The sequence below is a fragment of the Juglans microcarpa x Juglans regia genome, chromosome 3D, assembly GCF_004785595.1.
Source record: "Juglans microcarpa x Juglans regia isolate MS1-56 chromosome 3D, Jm3101_v1.0, whole genome shotgun sequence".
NCBI classification, from domain to species: Eukaryota; Viridiplantae; Streptophyta; class Magnoliopsida; order Fagales; family Juglandaceae; genus Juglans; species Juglans microcarpa x Juglans regia.
In genome coordinates, this window is record NC_054598.1 from 33094318 (window position 1) to 33110682 (window position 16365).

Here is a 16365-nt window from a genome sequence, read left to right on the forward strand (position 1 = left end):
GTTAAAAATACCTATTTTCGAGAAAAATGGTATTTTTGGATCTAATACATATTTCATTATATGCATGCATGTTAGTTGCACTAATATGTTTTTATCTAATGGTTGTTTGGTTTATACTTACCTGCAGTACCATTCTATGGTAACGCAGATTTTGATGCAGAGGAGGATGAGGGTGAGCCTAAGGAGTCAGCTCCGCCCGAGGAGTGATTGGGATCACTCGTATTCTGGTTTGAGACTTGTATATATTTTTATTTTGGATGACTGTATAACTTTTTTAAAGATGATTTGTTTTGAATATTTGTATTTAAAATTCTAGTACTTAGTAGACTTATGTATATTATCCGCTGCGTTGTTTATTGTACAATGTTGCATATGCACATACTTGACACTATCGTTGGGATGTGTGACCGTGTTGTCACCATCTTGGCGTCTCGATTCTCGTGCCTCCTTACATGGGAGTCGGGGGCGCCGCACATATATATATATATATGTATGTATATATGGTCCATATTTGGGTTTTAATTTCCTTTATGCCTCCATCCAATAAAAAGATCAGCATCTATATATGAGAAGTCTTCCAAGAGATCACCAAAACAAAAACTTTTAGAATCGAAGATTTTCTTGGAAAAATAATGGGTTTGCTTAAGATGTTCTTGGAATTAGTGACATGTGTTGCTGTGATATTGTGGGAATGGGTGCCGCAGCTGTAGCATTTCAAATAGCCAAGCCTAACTGCGAGGATCGGTGTGCAAAGAAGGTTATGACGGAAGCCGGCCCAAACCTCCCTCATGGTTGCCAAAGTACGTACGTATGAGTTGCACATGCATCGAACAAAAGCTTCTGCAAAATCTGAAGGAATACTAAACAACTTTTATATAGAATGAAACTTTTGTTAAGCTTCTGCAAAATCTGGATAGATAGTTTTGAGCTATTTTCCTAATATTTAATGGGTTGAAGTCCGGATGTAACGCCTCAACTCCGGTTGGCCCGGAGAATTACTACCTATCACTTAAGAACATGTTTCCCAACACAACTAAAATAAAACTCTAAAATTTTATTAGCAAAACTCAATCTCATGTAGTCTAAAATAAATCACATTGAAAACTCTACAAAGTCATTACTGCAGCAAAATAAACTAAGGCGTCCAAAATCTCTCGGTAGTCATAACAAACCAAACTAATACTTTCATAAGTCTTACTAAAACCCAAGTCCAAAATATAAATAAATCGAAAAAACATTAAAACTAAAGGACATCAGAATTCATTCTTCTAACATCTTCTCCCAGCTTAATCATTCACGCCAATCTAATCCAGGTCCTCAGTTGGACTCTCCACATCATCTGAAAAATATTATGAAGATAGGGGGTGAGTTATCAACAACTCAGTAAGCAGAGGACATATGCTAGCGTGCAAACATGAGCATTTACAAAGTATAACATGCAGAACAAAACATTTTCCAGAGTTATCATGCAGAGCAGAACATATTTTCAAAAGTAACAGAGCGATGGTTTTAAAACACATAAAACCCATAATACTTTGGCATAACATAAACTGAGTATCATCATCAGATCAAAACAGAGCATCAAACAGAGCAGAGACCATGTTTCACCCCCGTGGTAGGGTTGTGCTAACGCCGGTGGCCAAACCAGGCAGAGACAGAGGTGAAATCTTTCCTTTATTCTTCTCGGAGCCCCGAGTGTGCACACAGGAAAGACCACAATAAAACCACTTTGTTTCCAAAGTGGGTGCACTCAGAGACAGAGAAGTTGGTACCAACCCAAACATAGCAGAGCATAACAGAGCAGAGCAAAGCAGAGACAGAGTCAGATACGAAAACCAGTACACCATGCCAAAGGTTTTCAGATGTTATATCAAAATAATACAGAGTATCAAAACAGAATCAGACAGTTTACACACACTGAACACAAAAGCCAGAATATCTTTTCAAATAAATGCACAACTTTTCATATTCTCAATATCGCTCATTTTTCAGATTTCAGAAATCACATGATAGAATTTAGCTCATGTCTACACAATGCATGTCAGAACATATTTTTCTCTTTTTCGTACAGATTTCATGAGTATGCAAATAAACGACCGAGGTTGGTTTTTTGTTTTTTCCCAAGTTCTCATTTCACCACAAAAATATGCAAAATTTTCAGAAAATCAACCTCAGTCTCAAATAATTCGTGTAAGGCCTAGCATAGGAACCCCGCTTACCTGAACAACTTAGCTTATCAGAATTTTCCTAAAAAATGTTGAGTCAAATATAAATCATCACCTATAAAAAATAATAACATAATTTCCGTAAGTTTTCAATCAATCACGGATTTCGACATTTAATCCTAAACTTCTAAAATAACCTATTTTAATATCTCAAAACTTAAAACCCTCATAATCCCAAAATATATCATCACTTCCTAAAAATCACCAATATTCACCATGACCAACGTCCAACTCAAAACACCAATATTTAAACCTGAAACACCCAACAAATTTCATAGCATAAACCAGTCTCACACTAACAACTCCATTATCCAATCCAACCGACCCCCCTTACTCCTCGGACTCAGTCCGGCACAACCAACAAATTCACAGTAAATATGAATTAGCGCAGAAATACATTTAAATCTCAAAAGTTCTTTGGGAAAAATACTTACAATGCTATAATATAATTTTTGAAAGATCGCGGAGTTGTACGAAGCGACAACGCAGCAACAAAACAGTGCCAAATGCACTATGGCCGAGGGTCTCAAAGACCCACTTTTGAACGGGTGCAAACGAAGACCCGAGATTGATAGGGTAGGGCCTAGGGATGTCGGTGAAGCTAGTGGTGGTGGTGGTTGGCCGTGGGTGGCGGCGCAAAGGGTGGTTGAAGTGAAAAAATACCCAAAACGGAAATATTGATGGTGGGGCTTCACCGGTGATAGATCGGAGGTGGGGTTGGGTCCATTGGGTTGCAAGGAGGTCGAGGATGATGTGGTGAGAAGATGGTGGCCGGAGGTGGCGCAACGGCGGCGCAGCGGCGCAAGGAGTGCTGCGGCTTGGTGATGCTCGTGGGAGCTAAAGCTGGCGCGGTTGGGGCTGAGATTACAGGGTGGTGGTCGCCGGTGGCTGGGGAGGACAGAGGGCTGGCCGGTGTCGATCACCGCAGGCGCACGGCGGCGGGCTGGGAGGATGAAGGAACGGACGGAGAGAGGAGAGGGAGAGACGTGCCGCGCGGGAAGAGGCCAGGAAAAAGAAAAGAAAAGAAAGAAAAGAAGGAAAAAAAAAAGAAGAAAAAGGAAGAAAAAGAAAAGAGGAAAGAGAAAATGTAGGGAAAGAAATGAGGTTCAATTCTCACATCTTGGGTCACAAAAATGATCCAACGTAAACGATTTTAAAACAGCAAGTGAAATAAAATAATTTAAACGCAGTGATTAAAATGAAAATAAATAATTAAACCCAATAATAAGCTAATTTAATATGAAAAACAATTTAAATGTATTACAATAATCAACTATAAGAAATCATTTCAGAATAATTTTCACAAAATTAAAAATCATAAAAATAAACCTACTAAAAATCCAACTAGTTTTAAAACAAGAGAATAAATTTTTAAATTAATAATAATAATCTTTCAATTAAAAAATACACTAAAATATGGGGTGTTACACCGGACGTATACGTACTGATCATGATCATGTGCGTTTGGTTTGCTAGCATCGATCTTAGTTAATTTTGTATATATTATTGTTGTGTTTCAGATATTAATGAGTGCGAAGCAGATCCGAAACCTTGCAATATTACTGCATGCATCAAAATGCAAAAACACTGACGGGAATTTTACATGTATTTGCCTCGACGGATACGAAGGAGATGGGAAGATCATAAACAGAACAGGTTGCAGACTTAAAGCCGAGGCCAACCAATCAAGGATCAATATCATTATTCCACTCGGTAAGTATGCATAAGAATAATGTATATTTAATTGTATTATATTCTTTTTTTTAATATATTTTTCTACTAATTGGCAATTAATCTATTCTCTAATTACATGGGTGGTTGGGCCCGTAATCTGATCTCTCTCGCACACAAACATATATATATATATATATATAGAGAGAGAGAGAGAGAGAGAGAGAGAGAGCATTTCTTAAGGATTTGGATCCCTACTTGGTCAATGCATGGTTGTGTCAGCAGCCATTGGCCCCTTTGGTCAACATTGCCAGCTGCTTGGACATTGATATGTCTAGATATCATACGTACAGAAAACAACGTACAAGAGTAATTAATATTTTAAATTAGTCTTAAAATTCTACGTACGTCTCTGATAATTTTTTATGTAATTATTACATGTATGTTATATATTTACCTTTAAATAATTACTAGTTGATGACAATGATAAGAATAAGATCTAGCAATTAATATATCTACATTAACTATCTGTAAAACAGTAATAAAACTCCATTAATTAAATATTTTATCTTTTATCTTGTTATTAATTTTAAGCGTCAAGATTTAAGATCACTTGATATAAAAGCAAGAGCACAACTCAAAAATTAATGAATTAGCTAGAGTCCCCTTGGGTTCCTACTCAAAACCTTAGAACCTAGAATATATAGAAGCGGATCGAATAGCTAGACTTATATATGTGTAAGCCCTAAAATTTGAATTCAAGTATATATACTTGTGTGATGTCTCTCCGATCGATCTTTACCTAACGGAAGTACCTAATGCTAGTTCAATTATTACTTTGAACAAAAAGTAATCAAACACATGTTCTGTTTCATTATGATCTTTTTCTTTTAAATATTTATAGATGGTGATCATGTAGCATTATTCATTTAATTTTATATTTTTTTTACCAAATCTGTATTTGCACAAATAGGACTGCATGCGTATGTAGAATCTATGCTAGAGCTTCAGTGATAGTCTCTTACTCAAGTCTTGACCGAGCTAGTTACCTATATATCTATTTGATTTGCAGTAGTAACTTTGTTGAACGGTTTGTGGAAACAAAGATAACATGTTTGAGTATGTACGAGCGGCTATCAGCATTGGACTCTTAGGATTGTTTGTGGGAGGTTCTTCAATATATTGTGGACTTAAAAGAAGAAAACTCATCAAGTTAAAAGAGAAATTCTTTGAACAAAATGGTGGATTATTGTTACAACAAAAACTCTCAAATTATAGCACTTCAATGGAGACTGCCAAAATATTTAGTGTGGAAGAACTTGAAAATGCTACTAACAATTATGATGAGAGAAGAATCCTTGGGCAAGGAAGCTATGGAACAGTTTATAGAGGAGACCTACCAGACAAAAAAGTTGTTGCCATTAAGAAATCAAAGATTTGTGATAAGAGTCAAATTTAGCAATTCATAAATGAAGTTATTGTGCTTACTCAAATTAACCATAGAAACATGGTTAAGATGTTAGGTTGTTGTCTAGAAACAGAAGTGCTTTTACTAGTTTATGAATTCATCACAAATGGGACTCTTTCTAGTCACATTCATGATAAAACCCTATCATCCTTGGTCTCGTGGGAAAAACGTTTGAAGATAGCGTCAGGAACTGCAGGGGCGCTCGCATACTTGCATTCTTCAACTTCCGTGCCAATTATACACAGGAATGTGAAACCTGCAAATATACTTTTAGATGATAGCTATTCAGCAAAAGTGGCTGACTTTGGAACTTCAATTTTGGTCCCTCTTGATCAAATAGAATTATCTATATTGGTGAAGGGAACTCTTGGATATTTAGATCCAGAGTACTTTTATAGTAACCAACTTACAGAAAAAAGTGATGTCTACAGTTTTGGTGTTGTTATGGCAGAGTTATTGACAGGTAAGAAAGCCATTTGTTTTGTTAGGCCTGAAAAGGATAGATGTTTGGCAATGTTCTTTAACTCTGCAATAAAAGAGGATTGCTTGCATCAAATTCTTGACGATCAAATTGTCAATGACGGCAATATTAATGCGATAGATGAAGTTGCTAAAATTGCAAAATGGTGCTTAAGTGTAAAAGGGGAGGATAGGCCAACTATGAAGGAAGTGGCAATGGAACTAGAAGGATTGAGAATTAAGGGAAAACGTCTGTGGGTAAAGCCTGATCTCTATACAGAAGAGACTGAATACTTGCTTGGGGCACCTACACACTCTTTCAACATTGATATCAACAATGGTTCTTCTTCTATGATCACAACAGTTGGGCTTGAGAGTATGAAGAACCAAGTCGTGAAATCATTAAATGACGGCAGATGATGAGCTAGTCCACGGTGATCAATATATAGATATATCTTCACAGATTGATCGATGAACTTTATTACATTTAGATATATGTATATCTCTCCTATTTTTTCATGCGCTATGTCTCAGTCTTCTTGGGCCAATATGTTTATATCTCTCCTGTTTTTTCATGTGTTGTGGCTCAGTCTTCTTGCCGCATGCATGCCTTCTCTTTTCTATGATATGGCTAATTCATTACCAATAGATATACCTTAAAAAGATATATTTTTTTTAAATGATGTTATCTTTCATTCTGGTTTTGTTATCTATATTAATACCGCACCCTTTCTTTTATCTATGTTACTTTGTCAGATATATCTATATATGTTACTTTGTTGCATGCAGTTTAAACACATATTACTTAGCAAGTTTTCTTACCAACCCAACACGTTCTCATCGTTTTTTTTTTTCCGCCCATTTTATTGTCCTTGATATTGCCCCATGGATTAGGCAGGATTCCTCCCTAGTTACATAAGGCTACGTTCACTCAACTAGAAGGATTGTTCGATTTGTCACATGATCTGGAACATTACCTGCAAACTGGTGAATTTCCTTCTCCTGATGAAACGAAATATGAATATTAAGCTCAAAGATACGGCCGGCCGATTCAATCACCCATAATTGAAAATTTATATTATATATTACGTACACAAGCAATTGGATTCTTAATAAATTAAATATACACACACATACATGCCTGCAATATGAAGGGATGTGAAATTGAAATAATTAATACTACATGGTCATATACATGCCACCTATCAATTGATCGAGCATATATATCCGGCTTTGATCTAGTCTCCAATATGTTGTGGTCATGATATACAGCCACGACCAGCTTATATTATATTATATTATCTATATACGGACTCGCGGTAAGAAAGTAGGAAATTACTTTCCAATTAGTTATGTCCTAGCTAGTCACAACCAAATTAATTGTTTGACTTATGCAAAGTGGAAAGTATTCCAATGTAATTAATTAAGTGAAAATAACATCATAGATCGCTGGAACTAATTAACTAATATTGATCAAGTAAATTAAAAAATCGAGACTAATCCCGAAGTTTGTTCATTAGGATATGTGAGGGAGAAGAATCTGAGTTAGATGATGCTAAGTTATCAGATTACACGTTGATGGCATTGAACTACCTTGAGACGGTAGATCAACACAAGTACAACAGGAAACAGTGATCTTTCCTTGATTTGGGGCAGTTTTGAGCACGTGTCGGTATTTTGGCCATAACTTTGGCTATGGGTATCGGAATCATGCATATGACCCCAATTCGGAAAGCTCTTTTCGACGCTCATGCCATAGTCTCAAAACTATGCTCGGTGTGCACCGTTTTCAAGGTCGAAATCAGTTGTTTTCCCTTTTAAATCTCCATTTTTAGATTTTTTTGCCTTTTATGGTAATATTTTATTTCTTATTTAGGAAGTGCTTTTGAATCCAATTTTAGCAAGATTTTGGACAGATTAATTCTTTATTTACGTATTTAATTTTGGTGTATTTATTGGAATTTTGCTATTTATGTGGAAAGCTTGCTACAATATCCTACCAACTAGACAAAACCTTAAGATGAAGAATGTAGTGAGGGATGCACTCTGTCCTATTTGTGAATTAGTAGAGGAATATGTAGAACATGTTAATTTGTGGGAGTGTCTTTCTACAAATGATGCTTGGAGTATTTGTAGTAACAAGCTTAAAAAATGTAGAGTACTAGGCCTCAAATTCATGGAAATTGTGATGTACCAAGAGGGGTGTTTCGAGACTACAGAGTTTGAGAGAATGATGATCAATGTTAGGTAGTTATGGCTCAGATAGAACAAGCTTATTTTGACAACATTTTCCAACATCATTCTCAACTATCTCTTATGGCTCACAATTCTCTGGAGGAGTATCAAACTATCAAACAATCTTTAGTCATTAATTAACTGCAACATGAAGTATCTGCATAGTCTTGGCATCCACCAAAGTCTAACTTTAGCAAAGCAATGTAACACCCCGTATTTTAGTGTATTTTTATTGAAGGATTATTTTTATTAATTCAAAAATTTATTCTGTTGTTTTGAAATTATTGGATATTTTTAAATGGTTTATTTTATGATCTTTAATTTGTGAAAATTAATTTGTTGTGTTTTCTTAATATTTATTATTGTGATGCATTTAAATTGTTCTTTATTTTAAATTAATTGATTGTTGGATTTAATTATTTTATTTTTATTGTATCATTACGTTTAAATTATTTTATTGTACTTGTTGTTTTGAAATCGTTTCCGTTGGATCATTTTTGTGACCCAAGATGTGAGGATTGGACCTCATTTCTTTTCCCCACTTTTCTTTTTCCTCTTTTCTTTTTCTTTCCTCTTTCCTCTTTCTTTTTTCATCTTTTTCTTTTTCCCCCCAGCTCTCTCTCCCGCGCGCGACGTCCCTTTCCTTCTCCCTTCCCTATGCGTCCGCGTCTTCCTCACCCAACCCAGCGCCGTCGCGCCGTCGTGCGCGACACCGCCCAGCCCAACCTCTCCCCCACCGGCCGGCGACCCTTTCCCGTAAATCTCAGTCCCTATCTCGCCGTCGTTAGCCTCCACGAACCACCCAAAGCCACGGCCTTCTCTTTGTTCCAGCGCTGCCGTCGCGCCACCTCCAGCCACCATTTCTTTACCACTTCATCCTCGACCTCCCAGCTACCCAATGCACCCAACCCCAGCTTCGATCCGTCACCGGTGAAGCACAACCAACCTCATTTCCGATTTGGGTATTTTTGGTCTTCAACCACCCTTTGCGCCGCCACCCACGGCCAACCACCACCACCACTAGCTTCACCGACATCTCTAAGCCCTACCCTTTCAATTTCGGGTCTTAGTTTGTCCCCATTCAAAAGTGGATTTTTGAGACCCATGGCCACAGTGCATTTTGCACTGTTACGTTGCTGTGCCGCCACTTCTTGCAGCTCCATGATCTTTCAAAAATTACTATATAGCACTGTAAGTATTTTTCCAAAGAACTATCGTGATTTAAATATATTTTTGTACTAACTCATATTATTGTGATCTGGTTGGACATGCCGGACTGAGTCCGAGGAGTTCGGGGGTCGGATGGATTGTGGACGGAGTTGTTGTGTGTTTGGTTTGCATTGTGAGTTGTTGGTTGTTAGTTATGGTGTTGTTCATGTGCATGGCATATTGCACGCATGATCATGTTTGTAAAGGAAACTGAGTTTTCGTGTAAATACATTCATGTTCATGTGTTAATTGAAAACTGGGTTTTCATGTGTTAAAAGATTTTTGGATTCGTGTGTATCACGACCCCAAGCCGAGATGGGGTGTTATCTCGGTGGAGCTCCTCTGGTCACTTGGGAGCGAAATATACTGAGTGACGTTCCCTGGGTTGTCGCTGGGATACAACGGGATCAGACAAGATGGTCTCGTGCTAACTCCGTGGCCCCTCTGCTGGCGGGGGCTAGAGGATGCTTTGCCACGAATGCGCTAGGCGCGGAACTGAGCATCGCTACGAAGCCAGGACGTGCGGATGATCCCTAGGGGAGATCATGGTGCATTTGTCAATAGATTAATGGGCTGTTTTCTGAGAAAATAGCGTGTGTTAGATAAAAGGATTTTATGTGATTCATTTTCTGGGAAAATGACGGATTTGATATTTTGGAAAATATCCATTTTCGAGGAAAATGATATTTGGATTTGATGCATATTTCATCATATGCATGCATGTTGGTTGCATCAATATGTTTTTATCCCGAGAGTTGTTTGGTTTATACTAACCTGTGGTACCATTTTATGATATCGCAGATTTTGATGCAGATGAGGATGACGAGCCTTAGCTTGGCTCCGTTGGCGGAGTGATCTGGGATTACTCCTGTTTATCGAGATTCGTTTTTATCAATTATTTATATATTGCCTTTGTAATATATTTGGGATGACTGTATAACATTTTAAAGATGATTTGTTTTGAATATTTGTATTTAAAAATTCTGATACTTAGTAGACTTATTTATATTATCCGCTGCGTTATTTATTGTACACTGTTACATGTACACACACTTGGCACTATCGTTGGGATGCGTGACCTTGTTGTCATCATCCGGACATCACAATTTCCGTATTTTTTTGTACGTGGGAATCGGGACGTCACAGGCAAATTTGTCATGTGAAAATGGGTGTAAATTATGTGGCACACCAACCGGCAAAAGTTGCACTCTGTTTAGATTTTGAATCTGTTTTCATGAAAGGTATTCCAAATTGTATTCAAGCTCTTATATACTCTTATGCAAATTAATGGAAGTTAGGTGATGCTTGGAAAATGAAATAAGATGAGAAATCTATGAATAGTATTGAAATAGCTTGAATTATAATTATTTATTAGATTTTAGAAAAGGAGAGAGAAAAAGTTAAATAAAAATATTATAAAGTTAAAATATTATTATAATATAATTTTTTTAATACTATATTTGTTTTTGGTTTTGAAAAAGTTGATTTTTTTTTTTTTTTTTTTTGTGTTTAGTTTGGAAGTTTAAGGAAGTTGTAATGATTAGGTAATTATTAGATGAAAATGTTAAATATTTAAAATTGAAAAGCATTTATATTTGAGTGATGTTTGGGAATGAGATGAGATGAGATGAAACATTTTCCAAACAAGCCCTTAGTATGTTTTTGTAAAAACAAATGCATGGGAATTGAATATTTTATCATATTTAATTTCAAAGAGAAATAGTGGCAATTAGCAATGTGATTGATAAAAACTATTAGGCCTAATTTGGATAGCAATAGCCTCCCATCTCATCTCATCTTATCTCATCTCAATATCCAAACACCAGAAAGACAAACATTTTTCAATTTCAAATTTTCAACTTTTTCGTCTAATCATTACCTAATCATTACAATTATCTCAAACTTTCAAACAAAACATAAAAAGTAATTCAAATTTTTTAAATCCCAAAATAAAAATTATATTAAAAAATTATATTCTAATAATATTTTAACTTTATAATATTTTTATTCAACTTTTTCTCTCTCCTTTCTCAAAACTCCATAAAACATTTCAACTAAAACCATTTCATTACTATTTACAAACTATTTTATTACTATTTACAGATTATCTCATCTCACTATCAAAACCAGACCAGGCCATGGGGTAGGAACCCCCACCACCCAAAAGCCCTTTTGTCAGTGTTTTGTTGTTTCTGTAGTATCTGTAATTTTCTTCTTTGTTTGTGTGAGAAAATAAAAGAGAGAGACTATTGGGCTTTTGTCCATAGCTGGAGAACCCCCTCCTCTTTTGGAGGAGGGTGGTGGTTGTTTCCTTCTTCTCCTTTTGGAGGATGGAGGTGGTATTTCCTTCTCCTTAGGAGGATGGAGGATGGAGGATGTTGTATACCCTTTCCTCCTAAGAGGTGGGGGATGGTTTTCTCTATTTTTTTTTTTTTTTACAGAGAATGATACTTTCAGTTGAGAGTTTCTAGAAGTTAAAACAATACCTGTCGTAAATATGTGTGTGCGGGCAGGGAAGCTTCCAACAGATATGTAGTTTGACTTATAATCTGAGTTTTTCTCAGTTTTGATTAGTCACAGCTGTAACTTCCTTCATTAATGAAATGAAGTATATTTCCCATATATAAAAAAAAAAAAAAAAAAAAAAAAAAAAAAAGAGAAACAGACCAGGCCTTAAAGTTAAAACGACGTTGCAACTAGAATTATAAAAAAGGCTATACTATGTATTCTCTATTAACACCCAACGATTATTAAGAGTTAAAATTCTTTTTATGTTATGTAGCCATTTTTCGTCATCGTAGTAGTAGTCCACATTACACGATACGTACACAATTTGAATTTCTACTTGGATATATATTAATTCAAGGATACAAAGTGTATTTTTCTTATTTTTAAGTACTATATATGATGGGGCTGAAATATGTACCAAAACTTGAATCTCTTATTTTTTCTTCCCGGTAGTATGATGTTAATTAATATGAACATAAATTGACTAGTACGTATGTACTAGTCAAATTATTTACACAATGTACTAGTGAAATTATTTATACAATCAACTGGGTCATATATATATACGACAGCAGCCATGAATTAATCTATATATAATCGTATTTTATTAAACGCTAATAAGCCTAACAATTACGACCTAAAAAAGATGCCAAAAATAACATACTTTTTTTTTCTTGACCTGACTTGCAGCGTTTTTGGCTTGATTTGCAACCCAAGTTGTATGCATGAATGAAAGTCCAAAGTCATGGAACGCCGGGTCTTCCTCGAAATAATTGTTTCTACCTATTCAACACGTCCCTTCCAAATCATCTATTAATATAAAATGATATTGATATTTTAATTTTTTCTTTTCATAACTATAATGGTCTTCTCTTCCTTCCATATGCCTCCATCCGATAAAAATATCGGCATGCAGATGATCTATCAAAGTTTTGCAACAGACCAAAGAAAAAAGAAAACAAAAGAGTACAGCTTGAATCCTCTCCTGGCAAACAGATCGGGAGCAATGGGTTTGAGCAGGATGTTCTTGCAAGTGATGTGTGTTTCTGTGTTAGTGTCGGGAATGGCAGCTGCAGCAGTAGCATTTCCAATAGCCAAGAGGCCTCACTACCAGGATCAGTGTGGAGATGTTAAGATTCCATATCCATTTGGTATTACTGAAGATTGCTACCTAAATAAATATTTTCGCATTAATTGTGGTAACGATTCGTCCGGCCGTCCCCAACCAGTGGTCGGTAAAAATCTGGTTGTCACAAACATTTCCATCGACGGCGAGCTTGACATCTTGATGTATATATCCCGTCAATGTTACGAAAACTCGAGTGGGGTGCTTGGGTATAACAACAATCCCTCTCTCCGAGTCCCTGCTTTCACAATTTCCAACACCAAAAACAAGTTTGTGGCTGTTGGCTGCGACACTTACGCCTACCTCAATGCTTACCGGAACAATGAACGCTTCTCCATAGGCTGCATGTCTATATGTCGAAGTCCCAAGAATGTCATCAATGGGTCATGCTCTGGGATTGGGTGTTGCCAAGTTGATATCCCAAAAGGATTGAAGAACTTTACTTTGGATGCACGTAGCTATAACAATCACACAAGAGTATCCAAATTCAATCCATGCAGCTTTGCTTTTGTGGCTAAACAAGACAGCTTCAAATTCTCCTCCGTTTAGCTTAGAAACATGCCAAACAGGAGGACCCCAATGGTTCTTGATTGGGCGATTAATGGTAAAGAAACATGTGAAAATTCCAAGAACGTATGTGGAAGGAATAGTCATTGTTATCATCCCGAAAACGGGGATGGGTACAGATGCAGGTGCAATAAAGGTTATGAAGGAAATCCATATCTCGTTGAATATGGTTGCCAAGGTACGACTTTTGCAAATCTAAAAGAAGCTAGCTTCTCCAAAATTTCAAGGAAAGAACATCCATAAAGAATGAACCTCAAAGAAACTTCGCCTGAATTTTGAGTTTATGGAAATATGCATGCTCATGAGATTATGCTTTCTTCCCTTATAAATTGTGGTGTTTGATCATTCTAGATTATTATTTTTTATATGGGTTCCAAAGTTTCGAATCATGTACCGATCATAAGCATTTGGTTTGCTAAGCATCGATCTTTTGTATTTTTGCTGTGTTTCAGATATTAACGAGTGTGATTCAATTCCGAAACTGTGCGTTACTACAGCAACATGCAACAACATTGATGGAAATTTCACATGTACTTGCCTTGACGGATACGAAGGCGATGGGAAGATCATAAACGGAACAGGATGCAGGCCTAAAGCCTCGGCCGGCCGATCTAGCATTCATATCATTATTCCACTTAGTAAGTATTTTTAACCAATATTTTATGTACTTGGTCATTAATCTATTCACTTATATATACCAACGAGCCAAGCTAGGGGCACAAATTGTGCATATGCTAACGGATCAGCGTAATTTTGAAATGAATGTTGACGGGACATGCCATGTCAGAGTTGGCAAGACAATTGTCAAACGATCTTAAATGGCACTTCCATGTCAGCCCATGAATGGGCTTCTATATACGAGAAATTATATTTGCATGTCAGACTAGACATAGAATATAATTATGTACTATCAAGTACTCCTATAAAAAAATCCACTATCATCTTGCTCTTTAATTTCAAAGTCCTAGAAGACTTTTGGCCTTTTGATGCTTGATATGATTCATCCAGAAAGTATTGCATAAAGTACTTGAACAGTCCATTCTTTTTGGTGTGCCATATTTTGTGTTGGTGGAATTCTTCCATATATGTATCATGCAGGCTCTACATAGAATCTATTCTAGCAAACTGTGATAGTCACTAGCATGCTCTAACGTGAGCTAGCTAGTTACCTATTTGATTCACTAATTTGCTGAACCATTGGTGGAAACAAAGATAACATGTCTGAATATGTGCAGCTATCAGCATTGGCATTTTGGTATTGTTCATGGGAGGTTCTTTAATATATTGTGGACTCAAAAGAAGAAAACTCATCAAGCTAAAAGAGAAATTTTTCCAACAAAATGGAGGCTTATTGTTACAACAAAAACTCTTGAATTATAGAGCTTCTATGGAAGTTGTCAAAATCTTTAGTGCGGAGGAATTGGAAAAAGCTACCAACAATTACAATGAGAGTAGAATCCTTGGCCAAGGAGGCTATGGAACTGTTTATCAGGGAGTCCTACCAGAGAACAAAGTTGTTGCTATCAAGAAATCAAAAGTTTGTGACCAAAGTCAAATTGAGCAATTCATAAATGAGGTAATTGTGCTTACACAAATTAACCATGGAAATGTGGTTAAGATGTTAGGTTGTTGTCTAGAAACAGAAGTACCATTACTAGTTTATGAATTCATCACAAATGGTACTCTTTCTAACCACATTCATGATAAAAGCATATCATCCTCATTCTCATGGGAAAAGCGTTTGAAGATAGCTACAGAAACAACAGGGGCACTTGCATACTTGCATTCCTCGACTTCTGTGCCGATTATACATAGGGATGTGAAACCTGCAAATATACTTTTAGATGATAACTATTCTGCAAAAGTAGCTGACTTTGGAACTTCAATATTGGTCCCTCTGGATCAAACAGAAGTAGCTACACTGGTGAAGGGAACTTTTGGATATTTAGACCCAGAATACTTCTATAGTAACCGACTTACAGAAAAAAGTGATGTCTACAGCTTTGGTGTTGTTGTGGCCGAGTTATTGACAGGTATGAAAGCCGTTTCATTTGATAGGCCTGAAATGGATAGAAGTTTGGCAATGTACTTTAACTCTGCAATAGATGATGATCGCCTACATCAAATTCTTGATTATCAAATTGTTAGTGGTGATAACATTAATGCAATAAAAGAAGTTGCTAATCTTACAAAACGGTGCTTAAGTGTAAGAGGGGAGGATAGGCCAACTATGAAGGAACTCGCAATGGAGCTAGAGGGGTTGAGAATTATGGAAAAACATCCGTGGGCAAAGGCTGATCTGTATACAGAAGAGAATGAATACTTGCTCAGTGCACCTATACACTCTTTAAGCATTGGTGTCGACGTAGACTATTCTTTTAGTTCAAGCACAACTTTTGGATTTGACAGTATGAGGAACCAATTAGTTGTAAATTAACCATTGGGTGATGATAGATGATGAGTTTAGTCAACAATCAGTGTGTGTGTATATATATATATATATGCGTATGTATGTATATGCTACAATTGATGAAATCAATTATTTTCCATTAGAAGGCTTCATTACTAGTCTTCTTGCCACATGCCTTCCATTTATTTTCAATAACAAGGCTTCATTACTAGTAGATAAATGCGGCGATTATATGGGGTATTTGTGACGATTTTGAGCACTGGAAAAACTCTGATTTCTTGTAGTGTACCTTAGAAGAAATGCTTTAAATCAAATTGTCTTTCATTCTGTTATAGTGGTTAATTTTGGTTAGATGTTGTATATATATAAAGTTTTTATCTCAACTATCTTGCTTTGTTATATAAATATAAATATATATATATATATAATGCTTTCTTTTGTTGTCTCCAACGTAACCCTTGAAAATATGAAATAGAAGATCCAATAT

At 36.2% G+C, this 16365-nt stretch overlaps 1 pseudogene; it reads left to right on the forward strand.

Annotated features, from left to right (window-relative positions):
* The first annotated feature begins 4855 nt into the window (after nt 1-4855).
* On the forward strand, nt 4856-15905 carry LOC121255237 (annotated as a pseudogene).
* The last annotated feature ends 460 nt before the right edge of the window (nt 15906-16365 follow it).